We start from the raw sequence: 8049 nt of genomic DNA, 5'->3' as shown, positions 1-8049 counted from the left end.
TTCCCGTTCCTTCAGCTCATCTCTTACAGCTTCCACTCGTCTTTCATCATATTCATTTGGCATCGTCTGTTCGGCTGCATTGTGGAAGAAAAAGCCGGTACTTGTCTTTATTTGTTCACCACCAAAATGACAGTAAAATGCATAATTCAGTTGAAACCAACATCTTTTATCTTTAGACACAACGTTAAATTTTCCCTCATTAAGCAGTTTCATAATCCTTCTCATTGTTCGCCCTGACAGCGCTCCAGTTGGGCGCTCGTTTCCGTCAGTCAGGAAGGTAAAACTGCTCATTAAAGCCTGCCAACGCGCTCACAACTGCACACTTGTTGCATATTAAAATTTGAAATGCAAATTGCTTTAATGCACTTTTCTCCTTTTATTTGATCTCAAAGTTTTTAAATATTACAGCCTTTTTGTTTAAAATTAATCTTCCAAAATAACCAACTTCAGAGTGATTATTCCATCGTTTTTACCAGGACTTGCATGAGACATATCTCTGAATGAAAGGGGTTTTGGGTAATTGTGGAAACTCCAGTATTTTACTGCACTATGCGTTATTTTAAACGAGTTTTTATGTGTTTGTGATGATTCCAGCCTTGTAGAGAAATCACCCCCTGAGAGAAAATAGCTGTCTGTCTGATTGGCTTTCATTAGGAAATAAGTGCTGCTGCACTCTGCTTCACTCGCTGTCCTTTGTTTTTGTCCTCTTCCTCCTCTCCTCCTCCTCCTCATGTTCATTTTTATGACATGCCTCGTCTCTCCCACCTCCTCTCTGTCTGTCCTCTCCTCTTCTGTCACTTGTTTCCACTTCATTCACCCGTTTTCACCTTGTCTCCATTTTCCTTTTTTCCTCTTGTCCTTCCATTGTACTTTGCCATCTTATTTCACTCTCCGGCTTTTATCCCCCCCGCCACACACCCATGTGTCACTCCTCTTCTCTGCTTCAACCACTTCGCCTCCATTTGAACTTGAAAAACCTCCTCTTCATCGTTTTCCCACATCCTGACAACATACTGTTTTTGTTTACGTGCAGTTTGTCATTTTGTCCTTCTGGTTCCTTCTCTTCTTTTCTTTTATCTCCCTGAACTTTCTCTCCAAGTAACAACCTCTGGCCTTTAAAAGTGTAGTCTCTGCCTGCAGTTCCTCCTTCACCCACTAGGGGCTCAAAAACAGAACCAATCTCCATAAACTCCTATGTGAAAAAGACCAACTTCACAGCAGAAATAAACATGTTTACAGTAGAAATAAACATGTTTACAGCAGGAATAAACATGTTTACAGTAGAAATAAACATGTTTACAGTAGAAATAAACATGTTTACAGCAGGAACAAACATGTTTACAGCAGGAATAAACATGTTTACAGCAGGAACAAACATGTTTACAGTAGAAATAAACATGTTTACAGCAGGAACAAACATGTTTACAGCAGGAATAAACATGTTTACAGCAGGAATAAACATGTTTACAGTAGAAATAAACATGTTTACAGCAGGAACAAACATGTTTACAGTAGAAATAAACATGTTTACAGCAGGAACAAACATGTTTACAGCAGAAATAAACATGTTTACAGCAGAAAAAAACATGTTTACGGCAGAAAAAAACATGTTTACAGCAGAAATAAACATGTTTACAGCAGAAAAAAACATGTTTACAGCAGAAATAAACATGTTTACGGCAGAAATCAACATGTTTACAGCAGAAATAAACATGTTTATGTCAGAAAAAAAACCTGACATAAACATGGTTCAAAAAAAGATTTCAGGTTTAATAGGTCAGGTTTACTTTCATGATAACTGTGGGGGGAGCAAATTTTTTTCTAACTCTGTTTAGAAGTAATTTAATTTCAAAATTTGGCATATTTAGGGGCGTGTCCTTTTGATTGACAGGTACTCAATGTCTCATGTCAAGAAGGAGGAACGTAGAACATCTGCGGTTTTTAGTCAGTTAATAATATGACTTAGCTTTAGCCCGCTAACCTGTGTTAGCTGGTTAGCTCCTGTTAGCTTCGGGTTAGCGTGGTTAGCTCTTAGCTACAGGCAGTCAGTCACTCATTCGTTCATTTTCCTAACCGCTTAATCCAATTCAGGGTCGCAGGGAAGCTGGAACCTATCCCAGCAGTCTGTGGGCAAAAGGCAGGGTACACCCTGGACAGCTCGCCAGTCCATCGCAGTCGCTCCAGGCATGTTGGACTTGAATAAACAATCCACCCCCATGCTCACTGCTGCCCTCTAAGCTCTTCCTCTTTGTCAATTTCTCTGCATGCCCTTACCTTATTTATAAAATAGTTGTAAAATAGCTGTATTTCTACTTTTATATTATTATTTAGTGTTTTTAATTATTATTTTGATTATTCAACACCTTATCACCGAAACAAGTTCCTAATCAAAGACAATGGCAATAAAAGTCTTTCTGATTCTGATTCTGACGTTTGTATTTTTGGGAGAGATGACATGAATAATGCTGCCAAGATGGCGATGGTCGGAACCGCCCAATGAGATTCAATTCAGCTCTACAAATACCTCCAGGAGGCATCACAGAGGCTGCGCCCATCTTTTATATAAGCTTTATGTTTCTCTCTCTCCTCGTTTTCTCACCTATCCTTCCCCTTCTCCTGCCTTCTAACCCATTTATCTCCTCTCCAGACTTGTTTAACACCTATTTTTACCACCGTTTTTTACCTCTATCATCTTCTTAGACCTTTAATTCTCCTCTTCATGTCTTTTATACCTCTTCCACTCCATCAGTTCATCCTGCCAACACATCCTTCGCTGCTATAAAAGACCTTTGATCTCAGCCAACGGAGCAGAAATCAATAAGTCAATCCAGCAGAGAGTCTGATGGACATCATACATATTCATACTCGCAGTTTGTGTGTGTGTTTTCCTGCACGAGTCATCCATCACTGTCTGTCCTGTAACTCAATAGTCATATATTGATATGTATGAGGTATTGATCCGGGTTAACGCACATAAAGGCCACGCTTCAGACAACCCTAAAACCAAATCGAAAATGATCCTGTCTTATTGAAATACAACGCCGACCTCTCACCAAACTTCTAGCTCAGCTTCTGATCTTGGTTGTTTTGCTTGTTATGTTTTATCAGGAAACTGAACTTTTTAATTTGCTCTCAAACTTTTCTGTCGTTTCGTTTGTTCAGAAAGAAGTTCCTGCCAAGAAGACACACAAGTCCTGCTGTTGGATCCTGAAAGATAAATGATAATTGAACCATTCATACCAAATAACTTTTTTATAGCCGCATTATTGTACGAACAGAAACATGTGCAGCATTCTCATTTGCATTAATTCCAGTTTTCTGTGTTCTGTAGCGCTGATTGATTCTGCACAGTGCTGAGTTCTGCAATATTCATCACGGTACAGTTTCTCCGTGTGTTCTTCACAGCAGTCGGGTGTAATACTAAAGCGTTTATACCCTCCATGGTGTGATAAGAAGATGAAGCAAAATTATGTCTGTTAAATGGCGCAGCTTTTTTATTTCTTGCATTTGCAAGAATACAATCCATAACGATAAGTTTCACAAGTGAGTGGAAGAGAAGTGAACTGAAACGGTTAAAACAATATGAAAAAAACGGACTTTTTTCACTGATTGTCAGACTGTTGGTCAGCTTCACTGCTCTGAATAGTCACCAGGAGCTGTTTTTGTATTTAAAGTGATAAAATCCACTTCATGCTGTAAAACTTAATTGTCTTGAATTGAAAGTAAAAGTTACTGATTAAACAAGACACTAGAAAAGCACTCGGAGAGCACAAACCTCTTCCAAGGCGCCACACTTCTAAATAATTCCTGCATCCAAATGGTGATCCGAATCACCATCAAAATTAAATCAGTTCTTCCTTCAAACATTTCCAACATCCCCTACCAATTTCATGAAAATCCATCTATAACTCTTTGAGCTAACAAAACCTTTGTCAGCGCCCAATTTCCTGGTACAGCTATTACACTGATGCACACACTACTTCGCTACTAACTTAGCTGCTTTGGCGCTATATTTACTGCTATTTCAGACCCTCCTGTGAGTTTATTTAAAGCAAAATGAGTATCAACAGGTTCAGCATATGTATATAACATATATATATATATATATATATACACATAGTTGGCTTAGGCTCACGTAGGTAACTTAGGTTGTGTTCAGGTTACAATTTGTATAGTAACGTTTAGTTGTTTTAAGCAGCAACATCATAGGAAACAGCTGAGTTGTTTCTGCTGGACCTTTTCATGCTGCACACAGCCTCTAAGTTTATTCAGAGAAAGATTATTGTCTGAATTTTCCTGCTGATGTCAGAAGAGACAGCCATTTGTGAACTCGCACAAATCAATAGGGTTAGCCTGTTAGCCTGTTAGCATTAGCATGTTAGCAAGATCATTTGTTCAAATCAGATTTATTTGATTTACTTTTTGTGCCATGTTGAGATACTTTCTTTATTTTTAGTGGAAGAAACAAAACTGCATGGAAACATGAAACATGTTTTTGCTCATGTTTAATCCACAACACCATCCATTTACCTCTACGGATGGCAGAGTGCACGTGTGGCGGAACGAGGGCGCACAGCACATACACTATGTAATGAAAGCTTTTTATGTAGTCATGATCATTTTGACACAATAGAGTAACAAAAAAACAACCAGAAGATTCCATAAGAGATGAGAACATCTGGCATAATATTATGTTTGTTTTACAAGAGATTTATTCCTGAAAATAGAGAAAATGAACCAATTTAAAGCAACATAAATGAAACAAGGCCTGATGGTGGGAGTTACTGTGACGGGAGGCTCTTAAACACCAAACTTAAGTAAAAGCATGAACCAAACAAACATGTAATCTAAATTTAGATACCACATAAACATTTTACCTGAGTTAAAGTAAGTACTTGCTTTTAGACATACTTAAAGTAACTATTTCTCCACTGTGAGATTAAATAAAGTCTAAGTCTATTAAAAGTAAAATGCATTGGCTAATGCAGGCTACAGGATCCCAAGAGTAAAATCCTGAAGCACAAATCATGGTTTCCAGATGCAAACTGAACCATAACTTCACAGAAAGCTGATTGAAAGCTGTGCTGGAACTGGAAAAGAGCCAAAAACCAGTTCTGCAAACGTCACTTAGCTGAATGAAGAACTAAAACCCTCCTTTCAGACTGAAAACACAGACAGAAAAACATTGTTTCAGGGTTCTGCTGCTAAAAGAGGCTCTAAAAGTCAACACTTTCCAGCCTTTTCGGCTTTGTTTATACTGACAAGATGTGAAATGTTGGCTTTTATCAGTGTGTATCAGATGTGTGTTTTATCAGAGTCCATTTAATTTAAGACCGGACAGAAACCCGACAATTTACTTTATCCTGATATGTAGAACATCACCACCGAGAGTACATTCCTGTGCATGTGACTGTATGACAGACGATGATGCAGGTTGTTTTAGAGTCACTTTGCTTTCAGCTGAGTCCTCTAATGTTCTCATTTCAAATTAGGTAAAAAAAAAAAAAGAAAGAAATGGGTAAAATTAAGAAACTGCTCCAGAGAGATGTGAAAATAACAGTCATCCAATTACAACAGTAATGTCTCGAATGCTTCACCCTGAGTGCTGCGCAGTGTCATTACCCTAACAGCTATAAAGCAGGCATGGTGCTTTGTAATGCAGGGAGGGGGGGGCAGAGGGATGCAGCCTGCGTCCCCTTGCACTGACCCTGCAGCTAATGGTCCAGAACCGCTCCACCTGCTCTGTAATATCACTGGCTCAAGGCGCATCCAGCCGTTTGACCAAACTAATAGAGGGACACTCCATGATTTAACAAGGAGCTGGAGTTGTGTGTGTGTGTGTGTGTGTGTGTGTGTGTGTGTGTGTGTGTGTGTGTGTGTGTGTGTGTGTGTGTGAGTGTGTGAGAGAGATTTCATACTTTTATCCTTGTAAGGAGCAAATGGTGCCATCAGAGGTGGAAATATGAGGGGAAATGAAGTGCAGACATTTTGGCAGCTCTTCCTTGAGAAGGATTTAGGGTTGTGTTTAACGGTTACAGGAACCATAACTGGACTAAATCTGTGGGAGTTTAATGGCTTAAAGGATGAGAACACAGGAAAGAGCTTTTTGCCCTTTTTGTTGGTCTTTTCCTGCTTTGTTCTGTTTTCTTCTGGAGTGAAGATGTGCAGAAAAGCTTCCCATGAAGAGCTTGAATCCTTCCACTGTCTCCTGATCCGATGCCTGTTTATCCCAACGTTCCTGCTGCAGGATCACTGTTCTTGTGATTCTTTTTTCAGCATTAACATAATTTTCTTTTAAAAAAAAACAAAAAAAAACTGTTTGTTATTTGGATGATCATTTTTTCACACCATATGTTTACAGATTCCCTCCTAAGATTAAATAATTTGCAACACCTAAACATTTAAATCACGGCTCTAAGTTTCACCTATTTCAGTTTTATTCAGTTTTAACCAGTCGGTTCAGAAATAAAAATTTAGCCCAACAATAAATGGATGGACTGGCGAGATGTCCAGAAACACCTGCCTTTCACCCAAAGACTGCTGTGATAGGCTTCAGCTAACCCGCGACCCTTCATTGGACCAATTGGTTTGGATAATGAATGAATAAATGGAAGTTTGTTCATATATATTTTTTTTTTATTTTCAGAGCTTAAATTAAAATGATTTTCTCTCTTATTAAAGCGCTGAGCATAAATCGTGCTGATTCATTCAGCCTGCCTTTGCCCTGCAGCGTACAAAAGCAGAGAAGCTACACTTACAGACTGACTTTTTCAGCATGGAGAGGTCTCAAAGATGAGACAGGATACAACATGGATGCTGGATTAGTCGTTGTTAAGGGGGCGCCAAAGTGCGAAAAGTTCAGCAGTGCTGCTTTAACTGTTGGAGCATGTTCAGCAGAACTTACCAGAAAAACGGGAAAAATGCGGGAACTTTAACAGGTACCCTATTATCTGACCTGATCTGTCCTACTCATTCGGGATGTTCCCGTTGTAGTACCATTCATTCATTATCCTAACCGCTTGGTTCTATGAAGGGTCACAGGTTAGCTGGAGCCTATCCCAGTAGTCTTTGAGCGAAAGGAAGGGTACATCCTGGACAGCTCGCCAGTCCATCGCAGGGACACACAGAGACAAAAGGCAATTTACAGCAACCAACCAACCTAACATGCATGTCTTTGGATGGTGGGAAGAAGCCGGAGTACCCAGAGAGATTTATTTGAGAACATGCAAACCTCTACACAAACTCTACACTGCCCAAACCTCACCCCAGCCAAGGATCGAACCAGCAACCTTCTTGCTGTGAGCACCACAGCGCTAACCACTATTCCACCGTGCAGCTGCGTTGTGGTACCAGTCGAACCGACCTGACCCAAAAGGGTGGAGCTTGACACACTGCGATTCTTTTATTGGTTGAAATAAAACGGGTCACTCCTCAGGTGACCTGGCATAAGGATGAAGCAAGAATTACTCCTTGTTTGGCGCAACAGATTTTCTTTTTGTTAGTTAAAACTCTGTTTAAAACACCGTTATGAAGCACAGTCATAAACATTCACACACAAGCAGAAATATGGATGGATGTGGATGGATTCTCCTCTTTGTTTCCGGGTCATGTTGTGGTTTCAGTGCAAGGAAAGAGTCACGCTGCGATGGCGCCATGCCGCTACGGCTTCTATTGCGGTTCAGTTGGAACACAACAGCGTTACAGTGAACCATCATGTGTTGGTGTAAACTTGGCTAAAAGGTCTTATTCAGGATCTGTCAGGTATCTGTAACATACCTGGGCATGCATTAGCTGAAAACTGTGAAATGGAAATTTTCCTTTTCACAAGTCGTCATGTTGTCACCATGACAACAGTCTAGTCATTTGTTAATGTAATGGAGAGGCTTCTTTCTCCACAGTTTAACAACAATAAATTATATAAAACCTGAATAACAGTCCAGATTCTTACTTTCTATCTTAATCTGAACAAAAACGTTCCACAAAGTGGTTCAGGGTTAGCTAGGCGTTCTAACAGAGCTGCTGCGGTCTAAAAGTCATGGATCTTACTCT

General features: G+C 39.7%; 1 protein-coding gene across 1 annotated transcript in view; it reads left to right on the top strand.

The window, feature by feature from the left end:
* Nucleotides 1-8049, top strand: part of galnt14 (UDP-N-acetyl-alpha-D-galactosamine:polypeptide N-acetylgalactosaminyltransferase 14 (GalNAc-T14)) — a gene marked incomplete at both ends in the record, with an annotated part of 285968 nt that overhangs the window by 207304 nt on the left and 70615 nt on the right. The window lies entirely within an intron of this gene.

The sequence above is a fragment of the Telmatherina bonti genome (assembly GCF_933228915.1).
Source record: "Telmatherina bonti genome assembly, chromosome: 16".
In the NCBI taxonomy this organism is placed as follows: domain Eukaryota; kingdom Metazoa; phylum Chordata; class Actinopteri; order Atheriniformes; family Telmatherinidae; genus Telmatherina; species Telmatherina bonti.
The sequence above is the reverse complement of the archived record's forward strand: the minus strand, read 5'-3'. Positions and strand labels throughout refer to the sequence as shown.